At 33.7% G+C, this 23229-nt stretch overlaps 5 non-coding genes and 1 pseudogene across 5 annotated transcripts; all 6 read left to right on the top strand.

Moving 5' to 3' along the window:
- The first annotated feature begins 152 nt into the window (after positions 1-152).
- Positions 153-4134, top strand: LOC115950794 (annotated as a pseudogene).
- A 1644-nt stretch (positions 4135-5778) lies between these two features.
- Positions 5779-5863, top strand: LOC115951062. The gene has a single exon (XR_004083198.1). It is a non-coding gene; the product is annotated as a small nucleolar RNA snoR31 (small nucleolar RNA).
- A 1969-nt stretch (positions 5864-7832) lies between these two features.
- Positions 7833-7917, top strand: LOC115951061. Its single transcript, XR_004083197.1, has one exon. It is a non-coding gene; the product is annotated as a small nucleolar RNA snoR31 (small nucleolar RNA).
- A 1972-nt stretch (positions 7918-9889) lies between these two features.
- Positions 9890-9974, top strand: LOC115951060. The gene has a single exon (XR_004083196.1). It is a non-coding gene; the product is annotated as a small nucleolar RNA snoR31 (small nucleolar RNA).
- Positions 9975-11945: 1971 nt separating this feature from the next.
- On the top strand, positions 11946-12030 carry LOC115951059. The gene has a single exon (XR_004083195.1). It is a non-coding gene; the product is annotated as a small nucleolar RNA snoR31 (small nucleolar RNA).
- Positions 12031-13997: 1967 nt separating this feature from the next.
- Positions 13998-14082, top strand: LOC115951064. Its single transcript, XR_004083200.1, has one exon. It is a non-coding gene; the product is annotated as a small nucleolar RNA snoR31 (small nucleolar RNA).
- Positions 14083-23229: the final 9147 nt, after the last annotated feature.

Here is a 23229-nt window from a genome sequence, read left to right as displayed (position 1 = left end):
TTCACGTACTGTCAGCATTTGAGGATAAGAATCGTAAGATTTTTGCCATCTTCCTCCTAAAATTTCATTGTATTAGCACTAGCCTTGGTTGTTTTTTTAGCATCATCAATACTAAAATTTCCTTGCCTTTGTATTACAACACCTGTCATTCCCTCCCTCGTCTCTTTCTTTCAAGCTGAACTCTCTCTCTATTTTCGAAAATTCTTTTTTCTTTGCTCGCAACAATCCTAGCATCTCTTTGTTTTCAAGCTCAAACTTCTCTCTCTATTTTCAAAGATTTTGATATTTTTTGCTCGTAACAATCCTAGCATCTCTTTCTTTCAAGCTGAAACTTCTCTCTCTATTTTTGAAGAATTTGATATTTTTTTGCTCGCAACAATGGGCGGTGAAGAGGTTGGCCCTGCTATTGGAATCGGTGTTGGCATGACCTACTCGTGCGTGGCTGTGTGGAAAAATGACCGTGTGGAGATCATAACGAACGACTCTTTTGTCGCTTTCACTGATAAGGAGCGTTTGGTTAGTGATGTGGCCAAGAACCAGGTCGCCATGAATCCGGCAACACTATCTACGGTAAAGTTTTTAATATGACCTCTTTTTAATTTATTTATTAGAAAACAACGACGGTCATTTTGATGTAGTGAGATTCAATTTGTAGGGGGTTGTCATATCAAGGAAACTGTGATTTTAGAATGGTTAGGTAGGTTTTATTCTTTGAGTTTTTTTTTCATGTGTATTTTTTGCTTTCTTATTAGATGAAAAGAAAGCTATTTCTATGCGTCTGTAGAAGTTATGTAACAAAAGTTCTTTCATTTTTGGGTTTATTATTATTATATTATTTTTTTAGAATTAGATGCGACAACTTAGATTAATTAGAGAAAAAAAAAATTGCTAGATTTATGTTGTTTTGTACTCTAATAATTTAAATTATTTACGAAGTTGGAAGTCTTACTGTACTTAAACATAAATAAAATTGCATTTTCGGTCAATGAGAAATACAAATATAGTGTCGTAGTTTTCTTTGAAGTTGGTTCGGTTTTTTTTTTTTTTTTTTTGGGTAGTCATCAATACTTATTGGCTTTATTAGATTTGAATGATTATGACATTATGTGATATTTTTGTCTATTGGATGCTTATGTTGTATCCTCTGGCGTTCACAGATGTTAAGCGTCTGATTGGTAGGAGATTCAGTGATGCCTCTGTTCAGAGTGACATGAAGCTTTGGCCATTCAAGGTCATTTCGGATTCTGGTGATAGACCCAAGATTGTGGTCAACTACAAAGGCAGGAAGGAGCAGTTTATAGCTGAGGAAATGTCCATGGTCCTTAGTAAGATGCGTGAGACTGCTGAGGCCTATCTTGGTACGACAGTCAAGAATGCGGTTGTGACCGTTCCAGCTTACTTTAATGACTCTCAGCGCCAGGCAACTAAGGATGCTGGGGTCATTGCTGGTCTCAATGTGACGCGTATCATCTGTGAGCCCACTGTTGCAGCCATTGCTTATGGTCTTGACAAGAAGAAGGCCAGTATTGGCAAGAATGTTTTGATTTTTGATCTTGGTGGCGGTTCTCTTGATGTCTCACTTCTCACAATTGAAAATGGTAAATTTGAAGTGAAGGCCACAGCTAGTGACGCTCACCTTGGAGGGGAGGACTTTGTTAACATAATGGTGAACTAGTTTGTTATGGAGTTTAAGTGGAAGAACATTAAGGATATTAGTGGGAACCACAGAGCCCTTAGCAGGTTGAGGACTGATTGTGAGAGGGCAAAGAGGACACTATCATCAGCTGAAAGTACCTCCATTGACATTAAGTCATTGTATGAGGGTATTGACTTTCGTTCATGTTGTGAGAATTGGGTGAATTAATTCGTTAACACAAGGTTAAAGAAGAGGGAGAAGAAAATATGACACAAGAAATTTACGTGGTTTAACAATATACCTACGTCCACTAAGGCGACAAAATAAAATTTCACTATAATTATGGAAATTATAACAATGACTTGAAGACATTCTCACACAAACCCAAACCCCAAATACATCCTTAGTTCTCTCACAAATAAATAGAGAACACCCTATTCTATTTAGACAAAAGTTACAAGATACTAACTTCTTACACTCTGGTACACATAGAGAAGAAGTTCTAATTGCCATCTCCGTAGCTCACATGCATTGCTCTCATTTGCTCCACCTCTATTTATAGCCAAACCTTCTGCCGAAATATCACCAACATGAAACATATCAAGTCAACAAAAAAGGCTAGCATTTTCATATATTTCAGCTAGCATGTATTTGGTAATTTCAGGTGTAGTTCCTTGCCCTTTCTTGACCATTCATGAATGCCAATGGAGTCATACATTTCGGCTAAAAGATGAAGCATGTATGCATGTCAAAACATAGGAAGAAATGCAAGACTTCTATCAACAAAGAAATCAATAAATTCGGCCATGAGTCCATGTAACATTTAATACAACTCCTTGCATTTCTTCATATAAGAAATCATGCAACTTCCTGATGGTTTGTTGGCTAATGTCAAACTATCAATTTTGACAATTCATGTCATTCCAACAGTTCAGAAATTAGTCATGCTTGGTTTGAGGAGCTAAAGTGTATGGAGCCTGTTGAAAAGTGTTTGAGGGATGCTAAGATGGACAAGAGAACTGTCGATGATGTTGTCCTTGTTGGAGGTTCTACTAGGATTCCCAAGGTGCAGCAGCTGTTGCGGGACTTCTTTGAAGGAAAGAATCTTTGCAAGAGCATCGACGACCTAGATGAAGTTGTTGCCACTGCTATTCAGGCTGCTATCTTGACTGATGAGCGTAACAAGAAGGTTCAGGATCTGGTGTTATTGGATGTCACCCCTCGGTCACTTAGGATGGAGACTAACAACGATGAGACGACTGTTTTGATTCCAAGAAATACCACCATCCCCACTAGGGAGGTGGAGTGCGTGTTCACCTATTCTGACAACCATTCTCGCATCTTCATCCCGGTTTATGAGGGTGAGAGAACAAGTACCAGGGACAACAACTTGCTAGGCAAGTTTGAGCTTTCTGGCATTCCTCCAACTCTCAAGGGTGAAGTTCAGATCACTGTCTGCTTTAAAATTGATGCCAATGGTATCTTAAATGTTGTCTTTGCTAAGGTCAAGAACAATGGTGAGGACAAAAATATCACAATCACCATCGACAGGGGAAGAGACGCTGGAAAAGAAATTATGATGATGGTTCAGGAGGCGGAGAAGTACAAGGCTAAGGATGAGGAGCTCAAGAAGAAGATCATGGCCAACAATGCTTTGGAGAACCAAGCAGACAACATGAGGATCACTATTAATTACAAAAACCAGGTACTTTAATTTTCATATAGCATGAAACACCACCTATCAGCATTGAATTATGTAAAATCCCTATTTTGATAAAGAATAGAAGTTAAGTTGTTAAAGGAACTTTCAAGCATCTATTCTCTGTGTTTGTTTGCTTTTTTCAAACTCAATTTCTGTTTCTTGAAAAAATTGTGAAAAATGTTACGTCTTTTAATATATATGACATTTTTTTGGTGCAGAATCTACAAATAAGCAGTAGTACGGAGAAAAATCATACTTGCCCCAAGAACCATGAGCTCATGCTAAAGAACAACTGCAATGAATGCAAGGTAGATGAGTACAATTGTAATGGATGCAAGGTAGATGGCTTTGGAAAGAGATACAGATGTGACGAGTGTGACTATGATCTTCACATAGCTTGCATGCATAGCACACCCACCACAACTCCCAAGCTCTTCGAAGACTCCATTTTCAAATTCTACGATCAACTCCCTAGGAGCTGCATCAAATGCAAGACGGATTGTGAGGTTTGTGGGAAACAAGTCAAGGGTTTCGTCTACCATTGCCATGAAAAAGACTTGGTTTTGCACCCTTGCTGTTGCAACCTCAAGGATGAACTCAGTCAAAGTGCGAAACGTGCAATCAAATTAAAGGGTGGTCTTACGTGTCGGAGTGTGGCAAATTTAATTTTCATGTTTCTTGCATATGGGAAATGTTGTTTGAGTTAATAAGGAAGAACGAAAGTCTGCTAGTATTGACGATTTGTCTTTGGAGAATTTGGAACTGCCTATTCTGCGTCAACAATTGAAGAGAAATAGTGGGATGGGTAAAATGTTTTTTTTTATTTTTTATTTTTCCAAATCTCAATCTCAGTCATTGAGAGCTATTAATCTCAATCCCAATTGAAATTGAAATTAGCTACACTCCCTTTCTCTAATAATAAGGATTCTGAACCTATCTTTACTAATAATAAGGAAGGGGCTGCTAGCTTGCTAGTTATAGCTCACTAGGTGCTAGCACCCTTAAATGAGTAAGGCCCTTCTTTAGCGAGACTCCATCAAAATCCACCACTGATTGGTTGGTGTTCAATTCTTTTTATTAAGACTATGAGCTTGTGTGGATAAGCATTTGCATAGAATAAACACGTGTTTTTAGAAGAAAACACGAAACAACATGCGTTTGGCCTCGTGAAGTTTCAGGAAAATACATTTTACAAAATGCCAAGAAGTCGCGTTTTAAAATCGTACCTCTGACTAGCTTTTTATGAAAATACTACTTTAAAACTCATCACATTTTCGTAACATGGATGTATTAGGGCACTCAATACCTAAAATACCCTGAAGTATTTGCTTAATAAAAAATTTATCAGCCTATAATAAAATCCTCACTTGTGTTTGACTCTCCAGTGCCTGCAACTTCTTGGCACAAGCTGTGCTGCTGGGAAGAAGGTCATGCGACACACACCAAACGCTGCAATGGAAGAACAAGTTCAATTGTGAACTCTGCAAACTATTTTGTTGAAAAGAGACACACGGCTCTCTCTCTCTCTCTCTCTCCACTTCTCTTTTTTTTTGGTTGATATTGATATTGACCAAGACTTGAGAAAGGGAAAGTGAGTAGCAACATATATAATATTGCTGTGTTTAGCTCTGTAGTGGGATCATATATAAAAAAATAAATAAATAAATAAATAAAAACCTCTGTAGTGGGGCACGGAGGAAGTGACTGTGTGTTAACGTGTTTAGCATATAATAATTATTACTCCTATTATTATTAGCATGGACATCACAATTAAGTTTTTTTTGGTACGTTCTTCTCCACACACACACACACACACAAAAAAAAATCTCTACGAAACATTTAGGTGTACATGGATTTCAAAATCTTGTTTTCAAAAAATACATTAAAAAAAAAAAAAAAAGCTATTTTTTAAAAATGCGACTTTCAACATTTCCATTCAGCATTTCCCAAGTCACAGTATTATACCTTCAACAACTGCACCGTGGCTTCTGGTTGTCTAGTCTGCCCGGTAGTGAAGCCTCTACGAAGAAAAAAAAAAAGTGAGAAATACAGTATTCTTCAAATCAAGCAATGGCTTTCTCGTCTTTACTATTAACAATAAAAAGACGAAGACTAATGAAATAAAGTAAAAATTCCCTAAAACGCTCACAATCACACCGCAATTTCTCAAACTCATGCACATGGACAAATTCAGAGGTATCCTATAAAGAAAGACTATAAAAATGTCCTTTAGATAGCTTTACTTTCGTCGAGTGATCAACGTCTTAGTCTTCCACGTTTACTGGAATAAAAGAGCGTGACTAGCTCTCACTGTTCCTCACAATTATACCCATACCCCACACAACCTGTATCACAACTTGTCCGGGGGTTTCATCCCCTCTTCTCTTTCTTCGTATGCTTATGAGTCTGTGTTTTTGTGTGTTATTGTTTTTGGTTTTTATAGATTGGGATGAAGCGAAATAAATTAATTCAACACTTGATCTGAGATATTCATTATTGATTAAACGACTTGTTACTAAATCTATTAATGTTTGATAATTGGTTAGGAAATAAAACGAGGTTTGATTCTCATAAAATACAAAAAAATTAACAGAGTACATTGATCAAGTTAGATATTTGGTTGAAGCCTAGTCATGTTATTTATATAGAATCTTAAGATTTTGAATTTGCATTTCATTCATTAAGCCTAAATTGTAACTTGCAATTGTTTCTGATTATAGCAAATGTTTATTTTTTATATAGAGTGATTCGTGTACTAGTTCAGAAGACCTCCCTAAACTCTCACTAATATCTATTGAGCTAACAAAAAATCCAAACTCAAGAAACTCTGTAAACTTTCGTAGGGTTTAGCAAAAATAACACCATGGGAGGTGTTTATCGTACACACTAGAAACGTAAGTCACATTTTTCAGTGTTTTTTTTCTTTTCTTTTTTTTCTTTTTTTTTTTTTTTTCGGGAAATGCAACACACTGTGTGCACTAGTATCATGATACAACGAGGAGGCAACGTGCTTGCTTTCTCGTAGTAGTAATTGTTGTAACCATTTATTAGTGGAGAAGTTTGAGTTGATTAATAAATTAATAGTGGGTTTTAAAGGAGATTTGGATGAGGATGTGTTGTTTTTTCAAGAAATAACAGCTATTTGATTATACTACAACTTTTTTTTAATAAATAAATTAAATATTTTCTTCTTTTTTCCCACTCTATCTTTCTCTAACGTTGATAAAAGAAAATAATATACACTATTTTTTATCTAACTATTTATTTTAATCGAAAGACAGAATAATTACAATTTTTCTTATGAAATTTAAAACTACAAGCCTCAAACCAAAGACTTTTTTTTTTTTTTTGATACAGGCTAATAATTTTCATGCATCAATTTTAAAGCACGCATGCAATTTTAAAAGAATAGAGAGTTTTTCTTGAGAATGACAGGATTTTAAATCGTAAATTACCTCCCAAAATTACATCCCTGAAATTTGAATTGACTAGATATTACACCTCCAAATTTTAAAAACTTGATTTTACATCCTGAAGTTTGGTTTCATGCATAATTTGTGTATAGATAATATAACATAAGGACAATTAAATTATAAACAACAAAATTTTTATTGTTTTTAGGTTAAACGTTGAAGTTTAGGTATATATATGTTCATAATTTTATAAATTTTACAATCTGACCATTTAATGAGTATTAACCAAAATATCATACATCACATTAGTTGTACTTTAAGAGTTGTTATTAAGTACAAAAAATATTTTCAAGTGAATGGTAAATGAAACTTTGACTAAAAAATAAAAGAAAATGGCTAATTCATGTAATAAAAATCCTGAAAGACATTTGCAATAATTCAATATCCATGTGGATGCTTTCGCATGGCCACTTAAAAGTAAAATATGACACCAAAACACATCCTAACCCCTCCTATACGTACCCACCACCAACCTTCAGAAAGTGACTTGTGCTGCTGATATTCATATCCACAATGCGCGCAATTAGGATTTAGGAGTTAAGGAGTGGCTAATATATCTATATATTTACACCCAGAAACTTTAATGCTTTACCTACTTGGACTGTGCGGAGAAATTTCCTTCTACCTTCCTTACTTTGGCACTTTCTAGCTAGGGAAGAAAACAATTCAGACACCAAACTTGAAGATAAGTATATCGTTCACGTACTAATAAAATAAAATAAAAATTCCCCAAAACGCTCACAATCACACCGCCATGCACACGGACAAATTCTGAGGTATCCTATAAAGAAAGACCATAAAAATGTCTTTTCGATAGCTTTACTTTTGTAGAGTGATCAACGTCTTAGTCTTCCACGTTTACAGGAATAAAAAAGCGTGACTAGCTCTCACCGTTCCTCACAATTATACCCGTACCCCACACAACCTGTATCACTACTTGTCCTGGGGTTTCATCCCCTCTTCTCTTTCTTTGTATGCTTATGAGTCTCTGTGTTTTTGTGTGTTATTGTTTTTGGTTTTATAGATTGGGATGAAGCGAAATAAATTAATTCAACACTTGATCTGAGATATTCATTATTGATTAAACGACTTGTTACTAAATCTATTAATGTTTGATAATTGGTTAGGAAATAAAACGAGGTTTGATTCTCATAAAATACAAAAAAATTAACAGAGTACATTGATCAAGTTAGATATTTGGTTGAAGCCTAGTCATGTTATTTATATAGAATCTTAAGATTTTGAATTTGCATTTCATTCATTAAGCCTAAATTGTAACTTGCAATTGTTTCTGATTATAGCAAATGTTTATTTTTTATATAGAGTGATTCGAGTACTAGTTCAGAAGACCTCCCTAAACTCTCACTAATATCTATTGAGCTAACAAAAAATCCTAGCTCAAGAAACTCTGTAAACTTTCGTAGGATTTAGCAAGAATAGCACCATGGGAGGTGTTTATCGTACACACTAGAAACATACGACACATTTTTCAGTGTTTTTTTTATTTTTTTATTTTATTTTTTTTTTTTTTGGCAATGCAACACACTGTGTGCACTAGTATCGTGATACAACGAGGAGGCAACGTGCTTGCCTTCTCGTAGTAGTAATTGTTGTAACCATTTATTTGTGGAGAAGTTTGAGTTGGTTAACAGCTTAATAGTGGGTTTTAAATGGGATTTGGATGAGGATGTGTTGTTTTTTCAAGAAAGAACAGCTTTTTGATTATACTACAACTTTTTTTTTTTAATAAATAAATTAAACATTTTCTTCTTTTTTCCCACTCTATCTTTCTTCTAACGTTGATAAAAGAAAATAATATACACTATTTTTTATCTAACTATTTATTTTAATCAAAAGATAGAATAATTACAATTTTTCTTATGAAATTTAAAACTACAAGCCTCAAAGCAAAGACTTTTTTTTTTTTTTTTTTTGGTAAAGGAAAAAAATTTTCTTGCATCAATTTTAAAGCACGCATGCAATTTTAAAAGAATAGAGAGTTTTTCTTGAGAATGACAGGATTCTAAATCGTAAATTACCTCCCAAAATTACATCCCTAAAATTTGAATTGACTAGATTTTACACTTCAAAGTTTTAAAAACTTGATTTTACATCCTGAAGTTTGGTTTCATGCACAATTTGTGTATAGATAATATAACATAAGGACAATTAAACTATAAACTCCAAATTTTTTATTGTTTTTAGGTTAAACGTTGAAGTTTAGGTATATATATGTTCATAATTTTATAAATTTTACAATCTGACCATTTAATGAGTATTAACCAAAATATCATACTTCACATTAGTTGTACTTTAAGAGTTGTTATTAAGTACTAAAAATATTTTCAGGTGAATGGTAAATGAAACTTTGACTAAAAAATAAAAGAAAATGGCTAATTCATGTAATAAAAATCCTGAAAGACATTTGCAATAATTCAATATCCATGTGGATGCTTTCGCATGGCCACTTAAAAGTAAAATATGACACCAAAACACATCCTAACCCCTCCTATACGTACCCACCACCAACCTTCAGAAAGTGACTTGCGCTGCTGATATTCATATCCACAATGCGCGCAATTAGGATTTAGGAGTTAAGGAGTGGCTAATATATCTACATATTTACACCCAGAAACTTTAATGCTTTACCTACTTGGACTGTGCGGAGAAATTTCCTTCTACCTTCCTTACTTTGGCACTTTCTAGCTAGGGAAGAAAACAATTCAGACACCAAACTTGAAGATAAGTATATCGTTCACGTACTAATAAAATAAAATAAAAATTCCCCAAAACGCTCACAATCACACCGCCATGCACACGGACAAATTCTGAGGTATCCTATAAAGAAAGACCATAAAAATGTCTTTTCGATAGCTTTACTTTTGTAGAGTGATCAACGTCTTAGTCTTCCACGTTTACAGGAATAAAAAAGCGTGACTAGCTCTCACCGTTCCTCACAATTATACCCGTACCCCACACAACCTGTATCACTACTTGTCCTGGGGTTTCATCCCCTCTTCTCTTTCTTTGTATGCTTATGAGTCTCTGTGTTTTTGTGTGTTATTGTTTTTGGTTTTATAGATTGGGATGAAGCGAAATAAATTAATTCAACACTTGATCTGAGATATTCATTATTGATTAAACGACTTGTTACTAAATCTATTAATGTTTGATAATTGGTTAGGAAATAAAACGAGGTTTGATTCTCATAAAATACAAAAAAATTAACAGAGTACATTGATCAAGTTAGATATTTGGTTGAAGCCTAGTCATGTTATTTATATAGAATCTTAAGATTTTGAATTTGCATTTCATTCATTAAGCCTAAATTGTAACTTGCAATTGTTTCTGATTATAGCAAATGTTTATTTTTTATATAGAGTGATTCGTGTACTAGTTCAGAAGACCTCCCTAAACTCTCACTAATATCTATTGAGCTAACAAAAAATCCAGCTCAAGAAACTCTGTAAACTTTCGTAGGGTTTAGCAAGAATAACACCATGGGAGGTGTTTATCGTACACACTAGAAACGTAAGTCACATTTTTCAGTGTTTTTTTTCTTTTTTTTTTTTTTTTTTTTTTTTTTTTTTCGGGAAATGCAACACACTGTGTGCACTAGTATCATGATACAACGAGGAGGCAACGTGCTTGCTTTCTCGTAGTAGTAATTGTTGTAACCATTTATTAGTGGAGAAGTTTGAGTTGATTAATAAATTAATAGTGGGTTTTAAAGGAGATTTGGATGAGGATGTGTTGTTTTTTCAAGAAATAACAGCTATTTGATTATACTACAACTTTTTTTTAATAAATAAATTAAATATTTTCTTCTTTTTTCCCACTCTATCTTTCTCTAACGTTGATAAAAGAAAATAATATACACTATTTTTTATCTAACTATTTATTTTAATCGAAAGACAGAATAATTACAATTTTTCTTATGAAATTTAAAACTACAAGCCTCAAACCAAAGACTTTTTTTTTTTTTTTTTTTGGTAAAGGCAAAAAATTTTCATGCATCAATTTTAAAGCACGCATGCAATTTTAAAAGAATAGAGAGTTTTTCTTGAGAATGACAGGATTCTAAATCGTAAATTACCTCCCAAAATTACATCCCTAAAATTTGAATTGACTAGATTTTACACTTCAAAGTTTTAAAAACTTGATTTTACATCCTGAAGTTTGGTTTCATGCACAATTTGTGTATAGATAATATAACATAAGGACAATTAAACTATAAACTCCAAATTTTTTATTGTTTTTAGGTTAAACGTTGAAGTTTAGGTATATATATGTTCATAATTTTATAAATTTTACAATCTGACCATTTAATGAGTATTAACCAAAATATCATACTTCACATTAGTTGTACTTTAAGAGTTGTTATTAAGTACTAAAAATATTTTCAGGTGAATGGTAAATGAAACTTTGACTAAAAAATAAAAGAAAATGGCTAATTCATGTAATAAAAATCCTGAAAGACATTTGCAATAATTCAATATCCATGTGGATGCTTTCGCATGGCCACTTAAAAGTAAAATATGACACCAAAACACATCCTAACCCCTCCTATACGTACCCACCACCAACCTTCAGAAAGTGACTTGCGCTGCTGATATTCATATCCACAATGCGCGCAATTAGGATTTAGGAGTTAAGGAGTGGCTAATATATCTACATATTTACACCCAGAAACTTTAATGCTTTACCTACTTGGACTGTGCGGAGAAATTTCCTTCTACCTTCCTTACTTTGGCACTTTCTAGCTAGGGAAGAAAACAATTCAGACACCAAACTTGAAGATAAGTATATCGTTCACGTACTAATAAAATAAAATAAAAATTCCCCAAAACGCTCACAATCACACCGCCATGCACACGGACAAATTCTGAGGTATCCTATGAAGAAAGACCATAAAAATGTCTTTTCGATAGCTTTACTTTTGTAGAGTGATCAACGTTTAGTCTTCCACGTTTACAGGAATAAAAAAGCGTGACTAGCTCTCACCGTTCCTCACAATTATACCCGTACCCCACACAACCTGTATCACTACTTGTCCTGGGGTTTCATCCCCTCTTCTCTTTCTTTGTATGCTTATGAGTCTCTGTGTTTTTGTGTGTTATTGTTTTTGGTTTTATAGATTGGGATGAAGCGAAATAAATTAATTCAACACTTGATCTGAGATATTCATTATTGATTAAACGACTTGTTACTAAATCTATTAATGTTTGATAATTGGTTAGGAAATAAAACGAGGTTTGATTCTCATAAAATACAAAAAAATTAACAGAGTACATTGATCAAGTTAGATATTTGGTTGAAGCCTAGTCATGTTATTTATATAGAATCTTAAGATTTTGAATTTGCATTTCATTCATTAAGCCTAAATTGTAACTTGCAATTGTTTCTGATTATAGCAAATGTTTATTTTTTATATAGAGTGATTCGTGTACTAGTTCAGAAGACCTCCCTAAACTCTCACTAATATCTATTGAGCTAACAAAAAATCCAAACTCAAGAAACTCTGTAAACTTTCGTAGGGTTTAGCAAAAATAACACCATGGGAGGTGTTTATCGTACACACTAGAAACGTAAGTCACATTTTTCAGTGTTTTTTTTCTTTTCTTTTTTTTCTTTTTTTTTTTTTTTTCGGGAAATGCAACACACTGTGTGCACTAGTATCATGATACAACGAGGAGGCAACGTGCTTGCTTTCTCGTAGTAGTAATTGTTGTAACCATTTATTAGTGGAGAAGTTTGAGTTGATTAATAAATTAATAGTGGGTTTTAAAGGAGATTTGGATGAGGATGTGTTGTTTTTTCAAGAAATAACAGCTATTTGATTATACTACAACTTTTTTTTAATAAATAAATTAAATATTTTCTTCTTTTTTCCCACTCTATCTTTCTCTAACGTTGATAAAAGAAAATAATATACACTATTTTTTATCTAACTATTTATTTTAATCGAAAGACAGAATAATTACAATTTTTCTTATGAAATTTAAAACTACAAGCCTCAAACCAAAGACTTTTTTTTTTTTTTTGATACAGGCTAATAATTTTCATGCATCAATTTTAAAGCACGCATGCAATTTTAAAAGAATAGAGAGTTTTTCTTGAGAATGACAGGATTTTAAATCGTAAATTACCTCCCAAAATTACATCCCTGAAATTTGAATTGACTAGATATTACACCTCCAAATTTTAAAAACTTGATTTTACATCCTGAAGTTTGGTTTCATGCATAATTTGTGTATAGATAATATAACATAAGGACAATTAAATTATAAACAACAAAATTTTTATTGTTTTTAGGTTAAACGTTGAAGTTTAGGTATATATATGTTCATAATTTTATAAATTTTACAATCTGACCATTTAATGAGTATTAACCAAAATATCATACATCACATTAGTTGTACTTTAAGAGTTGTTATTAAGTACAAAAAATATTTTCAAGTGAATGGTAAATGAAACTTTGACTAAAAAATAAAAGAAAATGGCTAATTCATGTAATAAAAATCCTGAAAGACATTTGCAATAATTCAATATCCATGTGGATGCTTTCGCATGGCCACTTAAAAGTAAAATATGACACCAAAACACATCCTAACCCCTCCTATACGTACCCACCACCAACCTTCAGAAAGTGACTTGTGCTGCTGATATTCATATCCACAATGCGCGCAATTAGGATTTAGGAGTTAAGGAGTGGCTAATATATCTATATATTTACACCCAGAAACTTTAATGCTTTACCTACTTGGACTGTGCGGAGAAATTTCCTTCTACCTTCCTTACTTTGGCACTTTCTAGCTAGGGAAGAAAACAATTCAGACACCAAACTTGAAGATAAGTATATCGTTCACGTACTAATAAAATAAAATAAAAATTCCCCAAAACGCTCACAATCACACCGCCATGCACACGGACAAATTCTGAGGTATCCTATAAAGAAAGACCATAAAAATGTCTTTTCGATAGCTTTACTTTTGTAGAGTGATCAACGTCTTAGTCTTCCACGTTTACAGGAATAAAAAAGCGTGACTAGCTCTCACTGTTCCTCACAATTATACCCGTACCCCACACAACCTGTATCACTACTTGTCCTGGGGTTTCATCCCCTCCTCTTTCTTTGTATGCTTATCAGTCTCTGTGTTTTTGTGTGTTATTGTTTTTGGTTTTATAGATGGGGATGAAGCAAAATAAATTAATTCAACACTTGATCTGTGATATTCATTATTGATTAAACGACTTGTTACTAAATCTATTAATGTTTGTTAATTGGTTAGGAAATAAAACAAGGTTTGATTCTCATAAAATACAAAAAAATTAACAGAGTACATTGATCAAGTTAGATATTTGGTTGAAGCCTAGTAATGTCATTTATATAGAATCTTAAGATTTTGAATTTGCATTTGATTCATTAATTAAGCCTAAATTGTAACTTGCAATTGTTTCTGATTGTAGCAAATAGTTTTTTTTTTATACAAAGTGATACGTATACTAGTTCAAAAGACCTCCCTAAACTCTCACTAATATCTATTGAGCTAACAAAAAGCCGAGCTCGAGAAATTCTATAAACTTTTGTAGGGTTTAGCAAGAATAACACCATAGGCGGTGCTTATCATACACACTAGAGCCGTTAGTCACATTTTTCAGTGTTTTTTTTTTTTTTTTTTCTTTGCAGTGCAACACACTGTGTGCACTAGTATCATGATACAACGAGGAGGCAGCGTGCTTGCCTTTTCGTAGTAGTAATTGTTGTAACCATTTATTAGTGGAGAAGTTTGAGTTGGTTAACAGCTTAATGGTGGGTTTTAAAGGGGATTTGGATGAGGATGAGTAGTTTTTTCAAGATATAACAACTATTTGATTATACTACAACTTTTTTTTATAAATAAATTAAATATTTTCTTCTTTTTTCCCACTATCTTTCTCTAACGTTGATAAAAGAAAATAATATACACTATTTTTTAGCTAACTATTTATTTTAATCAAAAGATAGAATAATTACAATTTTTCTTAAGAAATTTAAAACTACAAGCTTCAGAGCAAAGACTTTTCTTTTCTTTTTCTCTTTTTTTTTTTTTTTTGATAAAGACTAATAATTTTCATGCATCAATTTTAAAGCACGCTTGCAATTTTAAAAGAATAGAGAGTTTTTCTTGAGAATGACGGGATTTTAAACTGTAGATTACCTCCCTAAATTATATCCCCGAAATTTGGGTTGACTAGATTTTACACTCCAAAGTTTCGAAAACTTGATTTTACATTCTAAAGTTTGGTTTCATGCGCAATTTGTGTATAGATAATATAACATAAGGACAATTAAATTATAAACTCCAAAGTTTTTATTGTTTTTAAGTTAAACTTTGAAGTTTAGGTATATAGATGTTCATAATTTTATAAATTTTACTATCTGACCATTTAGTGAGCATTAACCAAAAAATAAAATAAAATGGCTAATTCATGTATTAAAAATCCTAAAAGACATTTGCAATAATTCAATATCCATGTGGATGCTTTCGCATGGCCACTTAAAAGTAAAATATGACACCAAAACACATCCTAACCCCTACTATACGTACCCACCACCAACCTTCAGAAAGTGACTTGTGCTGCTGATATTCATATCCGCAATGCGCGCAATTAGGATTTAGGAGTTAAGGAGTGACAAATATATCTATATATATACACCCAGAAACTTTAATGCTTTACCCACATGTACCGTCCGGAGAAATTTCCTTCTACCTTCCTTACTTTGGCACTTTCTAGCTAGGGAAGAAAACAATTCAGACACCAAACTTGAAGATAAGAATATCGTTCACGTACTGTCAGCATTTGAGGATAACAATCGTAAGATTTTTGCCATCATCCTCCTAAAATTTCATTGTATTAGCACTAGCATTGGTTGCTTTTTTAGCACCACCAATACTAAAAAGCATGTTGCAATTATGAAGGAAAAGTTAAAAAAATTGGTTGTTGAGCTACAGTATATAGCCAAAGATGGCTATGCATGATAGCTAAGATGGTAAAAAAGAAATATTTTATTAAAGGTTATATTATTTTATTGTGTTGGAGGTGGTGGTAGTTGTTTAATGTAGTAAATATATTATTTTATTGTATTATTTATATTATTTTATTATGTTCAATGCTAAAATAAAATCACCAAAACGACCCACTAGTGAAACCCAGCCACCACCAAAACAACCATCACTAAAACCCACCACCAAAACTAGCAAACACCGAAACAACCCATCACTACAATCGAAACACCCACCGACCCAAACGTCAACCCAATTGCCACCTAAATGCCAATCCAAACGAAGACGTAAACACCACCTAAATCTGACCCAAACACCACCCAAACTTAGACCCAAATGCTGACCTAAACATCACCTAAATTTGACCCAAAAACCACCTAAACGTAGACCCAAATGACCAACCCAAACTCCAACCACAGCCACCGACCCAAACTTTGATTTGTACCACCAACCCAAATCTGTACCTAAAATTGCGAGGGAGAACTAAGAGAGAAGAGAGATTCGGAGATCCTACCCAAAATTATGAGGGAAAGCTAAGAGAGAAGAGAGATTCAGAGATTGAAAGGGACTGAGGGAGAAGATAGGACAAAGAAGTGTAGAGAAGAGAGTCAAAGAAAAAATGAGAGAGAGAGAGAGAGGTGAATAAATTATATTATTTTGTGTTTACAAACTCATGAACTGTAGGTTGTAAATATAAGTACCTACTATTCACAGATACTAAAATGTTTTAGATATAAATACCGGGCTAGAGAACTTTTTTTAGTGTCTCAATGGCTAAAATAGCAATTTGGGGGGTTTTACAACCCCCTAAATGCTAATGCTCTTAGGAGATGATGAATTTATTCATTTATTTAATCTAATAGGTCTCATATTATGGTTTTTCTAAAAATGAGTAGTACTTTTTGCTTATTATAGGTCTCTTTTTTTTTTGGTAAACAGACGATTCATTAAAGATTTAGAAAATACATCAAGATCAGCACAGGTTCTATCAAAAAACATTCCATTACAATCCTCATCCAAAATAGTCCTAATGTTCTCAAGTGGACAATCAAAATGCACCAAACATAAATTCTAGTCCAATGCCAACTTAGCCAACATATCTGCACAACGGTTTGCCTCCTAGTAGCAGTGTTTAAACTGAATTTGTTGGAACTGCATCATCAGCTACCTGCAATCATCTAAAATGGGAGATATAATATTATTTTCATAGTTTGGATTCCGAAATACATCAACAATTGATTTGGCATCAAGTTTAACAAAAAGAGAGGGTATATTCAAATTGCAGCATAGTGCTAGTCCATCCCTAAGGCCCCACAGTTCAGCTGCATAACTAGTAGTTGACCCAATATTCCTTGAAAAACCAGCAAGCCATGTGCCATGTTCATCCCTGATTAGACCCCCACACCCTGCTAGACCTGGATTTCTTGCAACAGCCCCATCCGTGTTAAGCTTAGCCCATCCAGGTGGTGGTTTCTCCCAACGCACCCTCTTGATAATGCGGCGTGACAGTTCTCTCGGAGGTGAGACACAACATATAAACTCCACAGCTTGATTTTGGATATCAGTCACCAAGTTAAGGTTCTGCATTTTCCTGTTGAAGACAAAATCATTCCTATACTTCCATATGTACCAAATAGCGAAAGGAAAAAGAATTTTCCAAAGGGGTTTTCCAGCAGGTTGGTTGGTGTTCAATCTACCATTTAATTTTAACCAATTTGTCAAGTTGGAAGTCCAGAACTCGTGATTGCTCATCTGCACACCAAGTTGTCTCCACACCAACTGAACCTGAGGGCAGTCCCTTAAGGCATGCAAAGTAGATTCAATTTCCCTATTGCAAATGAGACAATTTTCATCTTCTACCACTCCTCTTCTTGTGAGACATTCTTTGATAGCAATGCTATTGTGAGCACATTGCCATAAGAAAGTTTTGATGCGAGGAAGAGTCAGAGATTTCCAAATCCAACTTGCTATAAATGGTGCAATTTCCTTACTACCCATAGCAAGTTTATAAGCACTCTTCAAATCAAAGCTACCCTTCAGATTCTCAACCCATGCAAGCTTATCACCACTTCTACCTGTTAGTGACAATGGAGTGGCTTAAAGCAAGTGCTTTATGTCTGAGGGAAACTCAAAAGGCACTCGGTTCCAATCCAACCCCAAGTCCACCATGATATCTTTGATCGCCTAGTTGGAAGCCTCTCGGGTTAAGGAGCCCTATATAAGGTGTTTAAGAATTTTGTAACTACCATTTTTGCTATTTATTATTATTTAGTATAAGATCATGTATACAATCAATGATTAAACAAAGAATATTAGCCTCAAGCCCAATGGTCGATTGTCAAGGTAAAAATTAAAAAATAAAAAAAATAAAAAAAAACCTTTGCTTTTAGAGAATTAGACCAAAGGTTACGAAGAGTCATTAATAATTAACACCCCCTCTATCTTATCCATTACTTGAAGTTTAATTAGTAAACTACTGATGTTGTATCTAAAAAGAGTAGTAAATTAATGATGATGCATTCACTCAACAAAGGTAATTAATGACAATTTAGAAGATTGTGGTGAGATTTCAATTCTCCATTCAAGGAGTGTGCCACTTGGTAGAACTTCATGTTCTCTCACATGAGGTCTCTGCTTTTATATATATATATATATATATATATTGATGATTAATTGATATTGATTGATTATTGATTGATATTGATTATTGATTGATTTTTCAATGTGAAATTGGAAGATTCTTAGGCTGTGTTTGGTTCATGTAAAATATTTTTCAGAAAATAAATATTTTCCGGAAATGCTATTTTCGGAAAAGGAAAATGTATTTAGGCTGTTTGGCTGCCTCGGAATTCGTTCTACGGAAAATCAATTCCAGTGTTTGGTTCGTTCAAACATTTTACGGAAAATCAATTCCCATGTTTGGTTCGGTCAAACATTTTACGAAAAATGGAATTCATTTTTTACAGAAAATCAATTCCCATGTTTGGTTTGTGGATCATTTTACGGAAAATATGAAATGCCTTACAAATTCAAGCACCTACATTACCTAGACAAACCTGTAACAGTACAAAACTAATCATCCACTTCAACATCAAAAATAATCATCCAAATTCAAGCACTTGCATTGCCTAGACATATTTGTAACAGTACAAAAATAATCATCCACTTCAACATCAAAAATAATCATTTGAATATATCCATAATATTTATATAAAAACAACCACATCAATCGTTCACCATTGGCATACACCTCCATGGTGTACAAAAATGATACCTACTCGTGGTATCTGAACAATACAAAGACATAATTTGGGCAATTGTATCATCCCAATAATACAAAAGACTACATATATAATACAATGGTAGGTCAATACTAGTACTACAACAAAAGTTAATTCCTAAAGCTACCGTCACAATCAACATGAAACAGACAAGTCAAAGTTGTGAGAACAAAAACCCATCCAACCACAGCTTTCTCAGCCTAGCATTCTTGGCTAGAAATCCCCATGTTGCCTTCTCATTTTCACAAAGATGGTCAAACACAGTTGCGAGCATGTCTTCGCTATACCCATCCGCTATCATAGCCATGACCTCATTGTAAAGAGCTGTGTAATCCACCGAGCCCCGGTTGATTTCTTTCAGAGCCACAGCTATTTCCTTCAGCTGATCAGACAGATCAGTCAGCACACTATCATCAACATTAGAAGGTGCACGCCCTCTTTTGCGGGACTTGGAAATTCCCGACCCAGTGGTGGATGACTCAACTGCATTCTTCCCTTTCTCGACCACACCTTCCTCCACATTGTCTGCAACAAACTCAGCACTGTCCCCATTGTATGGCTTATTCTCAATACCTATATAGGACTTAGAAAAGCCACCCGTGGCAGTGTCCTTCCCCACAACAATAGCTAATTCATCATACATCTTAATTTTTTTGTTTAGATACTCTGCATGCTTTCGATCTGCTTGTAAGGGAGAAAGGAACATATAATAACAATGCAATAATCACTTCACTCATAAATTCAATATAGATGCCATTAAATGATTTAGGTCAATGATAAACAAAAAAATTTGTTAGGAAACAGGAGACATAACCCATGATTTTGAAGATAAGTACAACAGAAAATACAATATACAAATGCTAAGACCAGATTTTACAATAGATCTGCACATGAAAGTTATATTTGAAAAACCTATTAAAAGCAATGGAATCTTAAAAAGAATGACACTATAAATTTCATATAAAGAGGGTATTTGAGCAGCCTTGTCTTGTTCTCAATTCATAGATTATAAAAGGCAAAAACATATATTATCATTTATATTAAGAAAATATAGTTGGAAGCCACACCATGTTATCATCCCAGCCAAAGCCACTCTTCTTTCTAATAGTCTGAATAGTGGACCACATGGTCCTTAGAGTCCGCATCCAATTTTCAACATAAGAGGGGTGGCACTCAACCCCAAATCGGGCAGTTATCTCCTTCGCTACAAGCGCAAAGGAGCCTACCTTGAAAGTGCTAGACGGCTTGTTGCCCTTTGCAGCCTCCTGCGCAAGTATCCTAAGCATCGTTGAGTGCATGGGCAGCAGCCACCTGAACTACTTGCTGCTACTCACCTTCTCTTTGCCCTTTGACATTACTACATATGAAAATTGTATAGTGAGAGTAACATTTAGTAATTACGCTCGGAATATGAACAACAAATCAAACACACATACAACCACGCTTATAGATGTGCACAACAGAATGAAACATGCTAACACTGGAAATAACAATGTAATACCATCAAATAACAATGAAATGCTGAAAATACTTTTTCATTACACCACCAGAAGTCTATAGTAAATACATTATCTTTACACAAAAAAAAAAAAAAAAAAAAAAAAAAAAACACATATTACTATCATAGAAATCTAAATAAAGTACTACTCTCTGCTCCTGGTATAATCAGACCACATAGCTTGGTATATCTCATCTCTCTTAGCATTTCACAGTCCACTGTCTTCAATGGGCTCCTGACGTGATTGTGTTTCTTGTTGGGGGTCACTAGACTCTACTTGGTTCATTACATCTTCCATAATATGGTTATTTGGTTCAACCTCCATAATGTGATTATGAACCACACAACATGCTAACACTACTTTCACTTGGGTTTCAAAAAACCAAAATGGTTCTGCATCCAACACTCTAAAACATTTCTTCAACACTCCAAACTCTCGCTTAATGGTAGTTCTCAATGAAGAGTGTAGGAGGTTGAACAATTCTTACTCATTCTCAGGAGGACGATCACTAAACTTTTTCAAGTGATATCGCACACTTCGATAAGGTGACAATATTCCATTTTTATTACCATACCCAACATCACCAAGATAATATTTACCTACATATATTCAAAAATAAAACCAAATTACTACTATGCTTAGGAAAACGCACAATATTTATTAAACTAATAAACCTAAAAGGTGAAGTAATCATATAATACCTTCGGGAATTAAAAATCCTCATGGCCTAGCAAATGCATCATTTAACACACGTGAATCATGTGCACTGCCTTCCCATCCAGCCAATACATAAGTGAACTTTAAGTCAAAACTAATGGCAGCTAACACATTTTGCGTGGTTCCATCTTTGCGACCACGAAATATTCCTTGTATTTCAGGTGGCACAGATGCACGAACATGTGTACCATCTATTGCTCCAACACAATCCTAATTTTCGACAGACATAATGGTTTAAAATTACACAAATCTTCACAATTTACAAAAATACACAAGTCGCAATATTTACCTTCAAATATGGGTAGAACCTTCTGCTATTCCTTATCTCTGGGGGTGTATCTTCACTACGTAGTCTTATTAGAGCTCTATATAATTTCAGGACCCCCTTAAGGATGATCTTAAAGTATCTATGAACAGTCTCAGTTGATCTATAAATCCGACTACCCATTACACGAAACCTCACATTATGACCAATAATGTGTAAGAAAATGAGCACTTGCTCCGTAACAGAAATTTGAATAGTCAGGCGTACGTGCTCCCCCTTAGTGAGGATGTGACATAAGTGGTGGTAAGTTATAGGCTTCATCTTAATTTGATTCACACAATGTCTCTCACTTCCATGTAGAATACTATTTATGTATTCCTCTCTCTCGGGTGCATGATTAACATAAGGCGCCCTAGGCAGTCGTCTATGTCTACGCCGCAATTTCCTTAACAATGCAAGCCCCACAAGGAGGACAGATGCAACTGAGGCAAGAATTGCGGCTTTGGTTTTTTTCTTCATCTAAAAAATCACAAACATTGTGGTCTAAGAGGTATGTAAACAAGCATGCTATTGATTACACAGTAAATAAAAACAACCACAAACAAAAAACATCCAAACCACATTGATAACGAGTACCAAAATTGTAACATCAACAACGTACACAATATAATACCATCACAATCAATATTTACACCTATGAACAAATCACATTGCATTCTAGTTCTGTATAACTGTAACATCAACAACGTACACAACATAATACCATCACAATCAATATTTACACCAACAAATCACATTGCATTCTATTTCTGTATAATTGTAACACCAACAAAAGTTACAACATAATACCATCACAATTAGTATTTACACCAACAAATCACAGCATTCTATTTCTGTATAATTGTAACACCAACAGAATTAAATTCTTAAATCAATATTTAAATAAAAAATGGATAATAAAAAAAGTAAATAAATAAATAAATAATTATATAAATAGATAAATAATTATATAAATAAATAAATAAATAATTATATGAAGTAAATGATTATATAAATAAACAAATAAATATATGAGTATAAAACAAATCCGATATATTGCAGCATTTGTATGCATGCATCTCAAGGAAGAGATTTTTGGGTTCAAAACCTTCTAATTTTGGTGATTGGCCATATATATATATATATATATATATATATTGGTAGTATTGATAAAAAAAAAAAGAAAAAAAGAGAGAGATAGACTTAATCTTCTCTACTCATACCATCAAACTTGAACAATAATATTTTCTGCTCATATCATCAAACTTGAACAATCCAAACTCAAACCCAACAACCAACATCAAATTTCACAACTCACAGAACAACAATAGCCACATCAAATTTGTACCCAATAACCAATTCTCACCACAACAACTATTTTTACATCAAATTTGTACCGAAACCCACGGTACCCACATCAAATTTTTGCAACCCACTCAACATCAGCTACACCCAATACTCATTATCAACCAAATAAAAATGGGGAAATTTCAGTCATAGCCCCAAAAAAAGTATATATAATAATAATAATAATAATAATAATAATAATAATAAAGAAGCTAAACAAGGG

This window comes from Quercus lobata, chromosome 6, assembly GCF_001633185.2.
Source record: "Quercus lobata isolate SW786 chromosome 6, ValleyOak3.0 Primary Assembly, whole genome shotgun sequence".
Lineage (NCBI taxonomy): Eukaryota > Viridiplantae > Streptophyta > Magnoliopsida > Fagales > Fagaceae > Quercus > Quercus lobata.
This window is presented reverse-complemented; position numbering and strand designations above follow the sequence as displayed.